Raw genomic sequence first — 14,512 nt, forward strand, 5'->3', positions numbered from 1 at the left:
GTGTATGAATGTGGCAGTATTTCTGTGTGTGTCTTTGATGTGGTTGGTAGAGTGGGTGATGTAAAAATAGATCTTTTACCCACACGAGAAAGCAATACGCAGAGCGTTAGTTCTTTCAACATTGAAACGTGGCAAGGTGCTGATCTAATACGGGAAAAGCAGCCAATCGCCTTCAGGTCTAAATTCAGTGAAGCTAAACAAAGCATTTGTTCTGTCTGTTTTGGTATGTGAGCACTTTCCCCCCCCCCCCCCCCGAAAAACAGACAGCAGCGCTGCAGTGAAATGAATCAACATCTCTCGTTTTTGACTCCCTCATGAAGAAAACATTGAGCAGGGCCATCGGGCTGAGAAAGTAGGACGCCAACATGGATCATCACAGCCTCCTCACTGCTCCACGACAGATGAGATCCGCCGTGATTTAGTTCAACCTCTGACAAATCAAACAAATGCATTCCCCAAATTAAGGTTTATTGTCTTTTTTTGGGGGTCAGTGTGCAGGGATTTTAATATTTCTTATTCTTTTGTTGAACCCTAAAGGACTGGCTAACGTGAGCACCTGCTGTACTGTATGAACGTACTTCTAGCAGTGTATTTGTGGCTGTCAGCAGACAGAACTCTCATTAGCATTTCATGAGGCCCAGTTGGCAGTGTTCTTGGCAGAGTGCTCCGGTCCTGGCACTCGCCTCTGAGTGAATTAAACTTAAAACAGGATCTGGAAGAAATGTATTTTTAGGAGCTGTTCAGGTAGAGGCTGCGTAGCTGGACAAAAATGTTCAGCCCATGGGAAACAATACTGAGGAATATTGAGAAGAATGGTGGTGCGATGATTTATTTTGTTTATAGCCAGGTGTTCATCTGATCATACCGTAGGATTGTTCTCCAGACTCTAAAGTGTCCAATAAATCAGAGCAGACTCTAAACAATATTGCTTGTGTAGACCACACTTAAAATGAAGAGCATAAATAATAAAAGAATACGTCAACAAATTATACCTTTTATTGATTACAGTCTGGAAATCAATAGCAGAGTGTTTTGAATGCCCACCCGCGCTTAATATTTCTGCTTCAGGGGAAAACGAATGTATAGGAATGTATATGATTCATAGTTGTTTCATGAAACAAAAACTTGCTTCATCTATTCTTCATGAACTCGGGGGGCATCCAGCGGCAATGTTTTTGTAAATCGCCGGTATACTGCACATTCTGACGTTAACCTCAAGGCATATAAATCCACTCGAACTCGGATGTGTGTGGATGGACTTTGGAGGGTGTGGACACCACCGCTGTTATCACCGGTGGAAGATAAGCTCACTGTGGGGAAAGGGGAACTATTCATAGACCAGAGAGAATCTGTCTGTAGCAGGATGGTCAACATCGACTCCTCCAACACTCAGAAAGTCTGACATACTGTATATCTGCAAGACAAGGCACAAAATACTGTCAATATTCAATATAAACATGTTTTTCTAGTGGGTTTTGATTGACGCCCGGAGGACTATAGGGAAAACTGTTCTGAAATGGTCTGTCGTACAGGGAGGAGCTGCAGGCTGGCTTGTGTCTGACTACTGAATACGTGAGCAGTTATGAAACAGTTGTGCACTGCAACAGAATGGGGAGCTATGCTCTATCTCTCCTAAAACCTCCCCTCTATGTCCTACCACCGCAAGATCTGATAAGAGCTTCCCAACTGGCCTTATATGTTTCTGTCCTGAAACACAAACCTGTAAAAAAGGGTTGCGCTCTATAAAAGCCCAGCTATTTGTCACCTTGAAGGGTTGCCTTCCAGCCAACTAGCTTGTGCTCCAACTCAATCAGCTATAGGGTCAAGATAAGCGGCTATAAGCAGAAGTACTATGAACCTGTAATCTCCCATTTGGCTGGTTCTTCACTGTCTCAGTGACCTTTCACAGCCTTTTATTTTTGATGAGTCAGGCACTTGCAGTGTTCGTGTTTGCAAATTGCCAACTATCGATTCATTTCCAGGTGAGACATAATCTGATGGCTGTCCTGCCTCCTTCATGCCAAGCAGCGGCAGTGACACCGGACTATTTTGAGACCGTGTGGGTGCACATTCATTATTCATGTGATCAAGAAAGCTTTTACTGTATACATTTGTTTATATGGATTTCCTGTGTCACAGTCACCATATATATACAGTATGCTACGCTGTACAGAGCGCGTTGCAACGTGTTCCACAAAATGTTCTGAAACTAACACAAAAATGTGTACGTTGTGAAAAAGAAGGACTTTTATATATCTTATCATATATTACTTATACAACTTATTTGGGCTGCGGGTCTGGCAGCATTAAAATGAGATCCACAGCACAGTGGGAGTGTGTCAAAGGATGAGCTGGGGACCCAAGATGGCTCTATGTCTATCTCCTGCTCTCTCCTCTTCCACTTTTTTCCATTCACACCACCACCCCCACCCACAGTGTGTGCCCTCTCCCTCCCCCGCTTTCTATCTCTCTCCTTTCTCTCTCTCTCCCCCCTTTCTCTCCAGGGAGCCAAGTGGTCTGCTTTGTAACTCCGGGTCTTGTCTAATAGCATGACAAATTGTGATGGGGCGGGTGGGATAGGAGGGAGAGAGAGAGGGTCGATGGTGGAGCCTCTACTCCCTCCTCCGCCACCAGTATCAGAGGGTGTGATCTGTCACCCCAGGAGCGGCTGGCTTGACAGGGGGACGGCCGGACGATGGAGGTGATGTGAATGGATTTTTACATTGCTATGCTTAAAGATAATGTAACAGAGAGGGGAACTAATGGGGAACTAATTGGGGTGAAACGGACATGTTATTGCACATAGAGGTGTAACCAGACAGAGATTCATCGCCTGCACCACTTGGCAATGAATTGTCGTTCTGTGAAGTGCTGCATCGGAGGCGGTGTGGGGGGGGGGATGGGGACGTGGGGGGATGGGAGAGGGGATTAACATCCTTGATTGTGTTCAGGTGCACACGGCGGCCGGATGAGCGGAAAAAATCCCTGGGGAGTTTAATTACCGCCTCCGTTTGAGACGGCTGCTGACGGCCGTGTCAGCTGAACGTTGACGAGTGGCGTTGGTGAAAGTGTGCGGCCGCGTGTGTGTGAAACCTAATTATGGTTCCAACATACTGTATGGATAGGAGGGGGCAGGATGTGGAGGGGCGGGGGTTTGGAGAGTCAGTGGTGGTGGTGGGGGGGGTCAGTGTCATTGAGGTGTAAGTGCAGGAAGGAAGGGAATGTGAAACGGAGAGAGGGGGATGTGACATGCACACGTGCACATACACAAATTAATTGAAAGTGTGAAGAAAGAATTTAGGCAGTGTGTTTGTGTGTGGGGGGGGAGTATGTGTGTGAGTGCATGAGAATATATGTGTGACTGGAAGAAGAGGGGCTGAAATTCCCATTTAAATCTGTCATTTTGTTTACATAACCTTGCTTTCATATTCACTTCTGCCTCAATTGCATTAATTTTACACGCTGTAAATCCCATTTCGCATCTAATGCACTGTTGTGTCTGTTGCAGCAAGGGTGCCATTCATGTGTGTGTCTTCACTTTTATCCCTACTGGGTCATGTGGAGAGTTTATCCACCCCTCACCCTATGCTTGAGGGCAGGGGGTGTCATCAGACATTGCCCTATCCAGCCCTTTTGCCCTGTAATTGTGATAAAGTATTCCCACATAAACCTGAAACCTGAAACACCCTGCCTGTGAAGTTTGATGAATATAGAGGAGGGGATATGGGTGAGGGTGATTATGACAGGAGAGATTTCTGAGTAGGGAGGGATGGGGAAATCTCAACTGGGCTTAAGCCTCCGTCCAATAGGTGGTTGGCACGGGAACGCATCATATCGCCTCCGTTGGATCCCAGAAAGGGGGGCGACGGGGGGATGGGGGGGTCAGGCCTTAAAGCACCGACAAGTAAGCCCATCACCTTTGCTGAACCCCCCCCCCCCCGCCCGCAGAACCCCTCTTACAAGCAGAACTTGTTAATCAGTATGCATGAGAGAGCGAGAGCGAGCGCAGGAGAGCGAGGAAGTGTGTGATAGAGGGAGAGAAGGATGAAAAATTCATATAAAACCTTTCGTCTGTTTTCACGGAGGTGCATCCTTTAGACACAGCTCCCTGGCCCTGTGTCTCCGGAGATCTGCTCAGAGCAGTTGAAAATAGTTCATCATTAGAAGGACTCGCGGTTGACCACGGCTCATCCATTATGTACCGAGATTGCCCGACGGAGCGGCTTACTTAGTGCCAGTATTGTGGTTTTGTTTTTCCCTTTTCTGTCAATTTCTCTGCAGTATTAATGGTAAACAATCGGTTTCTGCCAGTTGTTTTGCCTTGGAGCAGGTGTACCTTGGTGAGTATCAAATCTAAAACAATCAGTCTAAATTAACTTGATTTGATGATCGGGGCTTTGAGCCAAACCCTGCCGGGAATTTAGAAAGGGGTATAATTGATGCCTTGGTCAATTATGTCTGAATAATTTACAATGAAATCCTAAAATGGCTGCCACAAAATCTGTGTGGCTTTGTGATGATTGGCATGCTATGGGGACAGTATAGGTTGGCTGAAGGTGGAAGGCATCTGTATGCATAAGGGCGGCTCCTTATTGGCATGCCCTTGGCCAGCAACCTCGGACACTTGACTTGTGCCCTGAACGGAGATTGATGAACGTCCTTGACTTTGAATGCTGCGGCTATGGACATCATAACGCACATTGCATTCATTCTTTATGTGTATTTAGAATGAAGCAATAAACGACAGTTATGATGATGGGAGGGAACGCTCTTCCTCTACTCTTACTAATGAAAGTACAGATCGCAAGAATAATATTGTTAAGTTGTACACTGTTGAAGCTCGCCATGGGGAAATTTGGCAAGATGTCCGCTTCCTGCTCTGTAGTCCAGGACTTCTATTTTTTTTATTTTTGTACGATTTTTTGTTAAGGTTTTATCATTTTTATTGTAAACTGAGTAAGGCAGGAAGGTATGGGAGAGAGAGCAGAAAAGACATGCAGCAAAGGACCACGGGCAGGAATCGTACCCGGGTTGCTGCGGTAAGGACTAGGCCGTAATGGTGGTACGCACTCTACCCGGTGAACCACCGGTAGTCAAGGACCCAGTAGTCAAGGATTTTTAATCCAGACAAAAATCATAATCAAGGGTAGAATATATTTATTCACTATAATAAGGCAGCCTCCCCCATGTCTTGTTGATTAAGAGGGAGTAATTGGGTGGCCATTGGTGTCTTTCTGCCTGCCTGTATTCATACACCAGCCACTTCCTGGCAAACCAATCAACAAGAACCATACCCCCGCACATTAAATAATCAATCATCCACAACAGGAAACCCAATCACACATACGACCGCTTATCATACAGCACTGAGCACTTCTTGTATCTCTGAGACTCATATTAGTAGTTTTCCATCCCCAGACTTATCAGACCTTTTAGAGGACCCCTTGGGATCCCAGCAGGTATTCTAAGATGACTGGATCTACGCTGGCCTGTGGCTGTTTTTCCATCCACGTACCAGGCTCTGTCTGACAACCTTGCTCCATTTGCTCATAAGACAAAATCCTATTTGATTTTACAAGAGAATGCTCAATGTACTGTGCTGCCAGCTGCACTCCTTTTATGAGGTCGGCACATTCTGTCTACCGCTTTTTCAGTCCGTCCCGCTTTCAATGAATAAATATTGTGGGGCAATAAAGCTTCCAATCAGAGGGTTTTTATTTTTTGTATAACAGTATTATCTTAGCACCTTGATCAAGATGTGCATCTTCTGACATGGTGTTCCTACTGTCCCTAGCTAGGACAACAGTGTCATACAGTACCATAAAAGAGAAAGGGTACAGAAACACCATGTTCCCTAGGTATAGGACATGCAGTATAGTACAATCCCTCTGAAAGGTGAGCCATGTGTATTGAGCTTCATGTCCTGCTTATATCTCTGTAGGTAGAGGGACAAAATACACAGCAAACCCAGCCACGGTGTGTGCATTTCTCGATAAAAAGATAGCAGTAATTACAAAAGAAACTGAAAGATAATGACGCAATCAGTGTATTAGAGCGCTTGGCAGTGAGCCTAATTGCTGATAGCCTGTGGACTCTGCAGAAACCTGCAGTGGATGACATGCTGCCACCTATTTTGAAAAATGGCTCTTGCACACAAAAAGCATTGCTCCTCGTATAACGGTAAAAGGCAGCACCGTCGGTGATGTATATTATGAAAGGGAACACATCAATCACTGTTCAGCAATGGTGTGCCAAGGTAAGCACTTAATACACCCTGTGTGACTGCAAAAGAAATCCTGTTGTAAAAGATGTTGATCATTTGCCTTAGATTTTTCAAGGTCCCATATATCTCTTCACTGTGCCGTGGTTAACATGGGCTGGCCCTGACAATGTGGGTCCACCGCAGTGTGACTGAGCACACTTCCTGTTGACAGGAAGGGAAGAGTTGAGGTGACCGGTGCGTCTGGCTTCCAGGCGTTTTATAGCGCAGTGTCGTTAACGATCTACGTCAGTGTGAGAGAGACACTATTTCCTTGCCATTGGCATTGACATGTTGGCTAGGATTGGATTTTTTTTCTCTCCCATGCAGACTTGGTGGGAAGAAAAGTAAAACAAAAAGAAACATTGTTGGGCAGTCATGAATCACCACAACATAAACAGGAACGGACGCGCAGAACCCAGGTGAGCTGTCTGTGATGGACTCCAGTCAGAACTAGCTCTGTCTTCATCCCAATGAAAAAAGGACAGCTGTGGCAGTGGGTAGCTAATGTCTTCAAACCTATCGCCCACTATAGCCCCATTTAGCTGTTGTTTAGGGTCAATAAATGAAATTAGCTCATCAAAGCAGTTAATTAATCGGCAACTATGTAGCGGGGCCTATGGCATATATTGAATATTAATATAAACAAGAAAGGTGATCTGTTTGAATTAAGACGTCAATGTGCCTCGAATATGTGACTACGTTATAAGGTGCAATCGTTTGTCTTCATTATTACGGAAAATAACAAGCCAGCAGGGAAACCCAAAGCCTCCATTATTGTGAGAGAATGTTAGTTCTCGGACATGAATATGCTAATGAGAGATGCCAATGGCAGCATCTGGATGGCAAGAAAACTAAGAAACAGGAATTACAAGACGGCAAATAGAAAATAAAGAAATAAAATGTTGTATTGATACAAAGGATTGAATAAAATATATGAAATGCAATACCAATACAATATTATGTTATTATTCTAGTGATGCATTAGCTTCTCGTTGTCAAAATCGTTGTGTTTCCTCCTTGTTTGAGGAAGCATAAAGGGTGTGGTCTTGGTTCAGAATGAACCAAGACCAATGAAAATGACTTTTGCAGTTTGCAGTCTACCGTCTGTCTAAATCCAGTTAGTCATTCTTTTGAATAATAAACTCACATCCCTCGCAGTGGCTGTTTAATGATAGGTGTTGGAATGACCGCAAGAAAAATAACCCTTGATTGGTTTTAACTAGTGGTCCAGTCATGAAACTATCTTAATAGATGAAATGTGGGTGCCATTGTGTGACATACATTTCTAAGGGGATATTAATAGCAGGCTACTTGGTCCTTTTTGGTTATCAATATCTCTTCATATTTCGTTAACACAATAATTCAGCTATTGATTTTTGACAAAGAGAGGCTGTGACCTCCAGTAAGAGGCTATGGCCTCCATTAAGAGGCCTTGACTTCATCACAAAAGCATTAGTGAGTATTGACGGCCACTATGATCCAGACCTCCATACTGATAGCACGGCCTTTGATGTTATTCATGACAACACGCAAACATACACACATGCATGTGCTGACGTGCCCACACACACGCACACACACACACACACACACACACACACACACACACACACACATACATTACACACACACACACACACACACACACGCACACACACACACACACACACACACACACACACACACACACACACACACACACACACACACACACACACACACACACACACACACACACACTGTTCATCAATGCTGAAAACCTCTTTTAGAATTCAGAAAACATTATTTTGTTGTTTGCAGAGTCAAATTAGGATCATGATTACTGTAGTGTACTCCATCATGTACTGGATGCCAGGGTTAAATGGATCACTCACACAGAAAGAACTAAACTGAAAGGCTCTGCAGGAGTGATGTAATCATTTATATCTTTTACTGAATTCCCAAACCTCCATTTCACAACCGGGATCTTTTATAACCTACAACAAAATAAAACATAATAGGGGAACACAATGACCGTGTGGGAAAGTGATAGTGGGAGTGTGTCTGTGTGTGTGTGTGTGTGTGTGTGTGTGTGTGTGTGTGTGTGTGTGTGTGTGTGTGTGTGTGTGTGTGTGTGTGTGTGATGAAGAATAACTTATTTTTAGGACACTTCTTGACAGCAAAATGTTCATTTAACTTTAGAGTGATCATGGTACAATGCAGACAGCGAAGGATACAGTCAGTGAGACAATGGGTGCACATGATTCTTAGAGGGAAACATTGACATTGTGGGCACTAACAAAGGAAACAAAAGGTGAGGGGGAGTGAGCATTGTGGAGAGTTTAGGATTGGCCAGGGCTGAAGTCAGCCATGGTGGGAGAGACAATGTTAACCTGCAATACACTATGGTGAAGAACGGATATGTCTGCAAGGCGATGAGCAATAATATAAACAAGATTGATATAATTTGTATTTTATTTATTTTATATAAACATTACGAATAATAATTCCATGACAGTGTAAGCCCTTTGAGACTGTAATGGTGATTAAGGGCTATACAAATAAAATTGAAAATTGAAATTGAAATTGAATTGAAATCACTAAGTGATCTACATAGGCATAAGACAATGCCATATCTTTGTATGAAGTTTCTGTTTGAAGAACCCTCCTGGTTGATTTCTGAACCTCCTGATCCATGAAGAGACTGACCAGCCCAGTGTTTTGCCGGCCTCTCATGCCAACCCTCTCTCATATATCTCCATACAGGGTTTTATAGGTGCACAACTCATGTCCGGGTTTTACAACTCCACTATAAAGCCAAACTATTGTGAAGAAGAAGAAAAAAAGAAGCAAGCACGTGAGTCATCAGCCTGTGGGGCTGTATTTAAATTGAATGATGCACGTGTTTCACTGTAATGCCTGCGCACAGTGTTGTGCAGTGATGATTTCTTTGTTATTGTAATTCTGGTAATCCAAAAGATAGAAGATGGAATGACCCTCTTCTTCTTCTGAATGCTAAAGTGATGCTCCCTCAGAACACTGTTTACTGCGGCGTTCACCCATTTCAATACAATCACAATTATATGTTTCAGTGTGCTGCATTCATTTTGCATTCATAATTCAATGCAACTTCTAAAATTACACTCAGACAGGGAAAACACAGACACACACATGCACGCACACACACACGCACACACACACACACACACACACACACACACACACACACACACACACACACACACACACACACACACACATACACAGCACAACACTATTGAGATGAGACTACATCATTTGAGTGTCACAATACATTTGAGCTATTAGCAATATTGCTCTTAAAGTAAATTAAATTGTACTTAAGAGAGAGAGAAAGGATTGCACACATCATCCATATAGTATTAAGCCTTCACTTGGGCCTCCTATGAGGCTTGATATTAATGGCTTAAGGTTACGATAAGCCCAATGCAACCAATGTTTCAAACTGATTTGTACGTCCTCTTTTAACATAATGGAATTAGATAATAAACAGAAGCAAGAATTATTCTTGCAAAATAACATTGTGCCAGTGACATTTTCACAGACATTTCACAAATCGTAAGATCCCACACCAGCCACCATTCAACCACCATTGCATCCACCGACCTGCCATCAGTTGGGAGACCATCATAGCTACCAGCACAATTTCCATCCCATAATTGGGGATGGTATTGAATTTGTCACAGGTGTTCACATGGACACGTGACTTGTGCTCTGTCTACCTAAGTGATCGTCTCCTGGGAGGAGGCAGGCAGACGTTGAGTGACACAGACGGGGAACAGGGGGAATGCATGCCCGCTCTGTGGAATGCAGTTTACAGGCAACGCAGACATGTCATTTTTCTAGTTGCCATTGACTTGACTCAAGTGCTCAAGCGATGTGTTTTGCAGTGAGTTTGCTATTTATTTATTCAATTGACTGAAGTAAGAGAAGGATATCCAAATAAATACAAAATATATAGACACATTTAATAAATAACACAGCAATCCTACATAAAACCCTACCATTGCTGGTGTTCTACTCATACAACTAGTAATACAAACAACATTATGTTATATCAAAACTACATATAAATACACTGAATATGGTGGTAATGCTATTTAAATAGATAATATCATTGAATGTGCCACATTGAAAATAAAATACCTTTGAAGAAATAAATAGTCAATTTCCATGCGATGCTTTGCAGCAGTTGACTGAATTATCATTATTATTTTGGGAGGGTACCGCTCTGGCTGTCTCCAGAAGTGCCGTGGCAACATCAAAGCACTTCAGGAAGAAACACAACATCGACACTCCAAGGATCCACATTTCTCTCAACAAGGCAGCTTATTCAAGAGGCAAAGTGTAACATCGCAACCTGGTCATATCTGTAGTCAATGCTGATTTATTGTGCTTTCAATATTGTTATCAATACGATCACATCCAATAACTGATATATTTTTGTACTTGTAGTCTATCTTCCAGTACAACACGTCAGTGTTTACAAACTCTCAAATCCCTGCAACCTCACAGAAGTGCTCACCCACGTAAAAAAGGGACAGATCGAAGCTCCACTTTTTAAAATCAATTTGCTCATCAGCAAACGACTCTTGCTCTGTTACCGTGGATACGACTGGGCGGAGCTTGACCTAGTCCAGATCCACATCTCTGGACCTAGTCCAGCTCTACCTCTCTGGACCTAGTCCAGCTCCACCTCTCTGGATCTAGTCCAGATCCACCTCTCTTGACCTAGTCCAAATTCACCTCTCTGGACCTAGTCCAGATCTACCTCTCTGGACCTAGTCCAGCTCCACCTCTCTGGATCTAGTCCAGATCCACCTCTCTTGACCTAGTCCAAATTCACCTCTCTGGACCTAGTCCAGATCCACCTCTCTGGACCTAGTCCAGACTCTCTGGACCTAGTCCAGCTCCACCTCTCTAGACCTGGTCCAGCTCCACCTCTCTGGACCTAGTCCAGCTCCACCTCTCTAGACCTGGTCCAGCTCCACCTCTCTGGACCTAATCATGTCTGTTGTGTCTGACTGGAAAATGGACTCAAGTGAAAAATGGACTCAAGTGCAATTGTCATTGTAACATCAATCACATTTGTGTTTCCTTTTACGGTGACTTCACAATATTCATAACACTGGTGGGTGAATAGTTTCTAACATACAAGTACAATTTTGTTCTACAAGCCCTTATGTGTTTAGCTTTGGACTTCAAATGCAGCTCACATGGTAAATGGTCCTCATTTATATAGCGCTTTTATCCAAAGCGCTTTACAGTGTTGACTGACATTCACCCATTCATGCACACATTCACACACCGACGGCGGAGTCAACCACGCAGGGCGACAGCTAGCTCATCAGGAGCAATTAGGGTGAGGCGTCTTGCTCAGGGACACCACGACACTCAGGAGGAGCCGGGGATCGAACCAGCAACCTTGCGGTTACCAGCCAACCCGCTCTACCTCCTGAGGTAATGTCCCCCTCACATATGTGTGAATACACATCAAGTCTACAAGCTCTGGCTGTTTGCAACATATTTACCTTCGAACCAAACCCTCCCACTCGCGCCACCCAGCCAGCCGAGCTGCGCTTGTAACACCCAGTTGCACAGCCAGTGAGGGTGAACTGAACACTGTTATTGAATTAGGAGTATTCTCAAAGCCTACATACTGGGAGGGGCTCAATCTTAAACATTGTGACGTCCACCGAGAACAATGGAAACCACACTGATTAGATTCCACATGTAACAACACATACTTGTGCTGCCAAGAGAGAACAGGTCTTGGATATTATTGTTGTGTGAGTAAAATTCACACAGTCAAGAGAATGTCACACTGTGGAGTGTGACAACCCTGTGAGTGTCAAACTCTATAAAAATAATAATGATAGGATAATTTTCAAAAATGTGTGTGTGTGTGTGTGTGTGTATGTGTGTGTGTTTGTGAGTGTGTTACATTTTGACCCTCACGTCTTGTTAACCTCCCCATGAAAACTAACCTGGCCCTCAAACACACACTTCCCTTGATGAGATTGAATGTGTGTATTATTATCCCATCTCTCTCTCTCTCTCTCTCTCTCTCTCTCTCTCTCTCTCTCTCTCTCTCTCTCTCTCTCTCTCTCTCTCTCTCTCTCTCTCTCTCTATCTCTCTCTCTCTCTCTGTCTCTCTCTCTGTCTCTCTCTCCCTCCCCTTCATCTCCTTCGCCTGTCTCTCTAGTTGCAGGCGCTGCATCAATTTACCCCCTGCTCCAGTTTCCCACTGTGGCTTCCACCCATTTCCCCTATACATCCATGCTGAGCTGTTCTGAGTACGCTGCACTTTGGAGTTAAAAGCAAGCAGGATGCTAATTTGAAAAAGGCGGGACATTTTCTTTGTCCTTCTTTTCATCAGCAAGTACACAAAGTGATTTGATTGTTTTTACTACCGTATATTGCTGATGTGACAATTGCTCACGTAATTGGAAATCGGAAACAATCCCGACATGAATATTTTATGTTTGTATGATATACGTGCATGCAGTTCAAACAGTGGCCCTAATTATTGCAGCTGTAATAGGCTAGTAAGGAATAAGCTCACGTCTCATCCACTATTTTTCTCCGGTTAAACTGTTATTTCCTCTACCTTACATAAGAAAGAATCACAAATGGGTTGTTTCCATTGAGCACGACCCGTTTGTCGTTCTGGGATACTGAGGGAACATGGCGGTACAACATGGCCGCCTCCATGGAGGAGGATTCGCTCCCTATGAAGATATAAGGGGCTCATTCTAAGGTAACCAAAACACAACAATTCTTATTTTTAATGGGTTAAAACACGGATTAAAACCGACATTACCGATATTTTTTCCAAGTCCAATTCCAAGTCCAATTCCGCCCACTGTACCTTTAATAAGCAGGGGTTAAGCAGGGGAGCCTTGCCTGCATATGCATTTGTAATGACTGTCAATAGACAATAAGAGTTGTATGGTTCAAAAGAAAATGCAGCTGTGAAGGACTTCCTGCATCCCGTTCAGATCACATGGAGATGGATCCCCTCAGATCACCAAGTCGTTGACATAGCCCGCCCCTTTATGAATAGGAAATGTCATAGTGTAACATTCACACTACATTTTTAACCCTGACCTTTTGACTGCGCATGCATCTTGGGGCTACCCCCCCAGGACTGTGGGTCGGGCAGAGGGAAGGGAACTCAGGGAGCCTTGTGCAATGCAGTGGAAGATCTTGAAAGAGAGAGAGGGGTCTGTTTTATGCACACGGTAATCTCATTCGGGGCTGGTGTTGCATGACACTGCCGTGGTCTCTCAGGAAGTCTGTGGCTGAGATCTGATATAGTGTGTAGCTCTTCCCTAAAACATTAACACATGTGAACTTACACACACACACACACACACACACACAAAAACACAACATCCCACACATACGGGGGCCTTCCTAATCAGCCCGCATACAGCAGAAGCCCAGAGAGAACAGAGAATAACGAGGGAGTAATCCGGGCGCCTCTGGCTACTACACACACAACGAGAGGATAACTCAGAACAAATGAAGAACCCACCGGGCCACCCTTACTACCTCTGAGCCGACAACACTCTCTGCAGAACAATGTCGGCAGGAACACACATTCTAGCTCACCGACACGTACAGTATAGTGTAGAAGCGATATTCAAACGCAGCGGCCAACCGACTCCGAATCAATGCTGTGTCACAGTACACCTGTGATATGATTCACCCGACGCCTGCCAGGCAATAAACGGGCGGGCACGGTGTTTCCATTGTTTGTTTTGATCCTCGTCAGCCACAGCAGATGAGTGATCAACAGACAGCGGTTTGTGGGCGTTAATGGCCGGAGCGTCACGCCTGAAGCACCCACGAGCATACGGGGACGGATGCTGCAACTTTAAGCAACTGATGCGGTTGGCCAAAGTGCCGGCTTGTGTTGAAGTCTAATGTGTTTTCCACGCTGATTTATAGGTCTGATATGAAGCCAGCCTATGGTGAAAAAAAACCCTTCAAACCTACCGAGAGCGAACCCGGCGGGCCTGGTGAGGATGAGGGACCCATTTTAAATTAAATTCACCTTCAGGACATCTTTTTTACCGTCGCTATCAATTTGCAGCACCTCTACATGATAAGATGGGAGGGGTCAACAGCCACACCTAGGGAGTGTATGTATCAGAGAGTATGGTCTCTCTCCCCAGTTGATGAATAGGTTCACCATACTGTGTTCTAAGGATTAATGATTCCTCT

Source organism: Micromesistius poutassou, assembly GCF_964030765.1.
Source record: "Micromesistius poutassou genome assembly, chromosome: 15".
Taxonomy (NCBI): domain Eukaryota; kingdom Metazoa; phylum Chordata; class Actinopteri; order Gadiformes; family Gadidae; genus Micromesistius; species Micromesistius poutassou.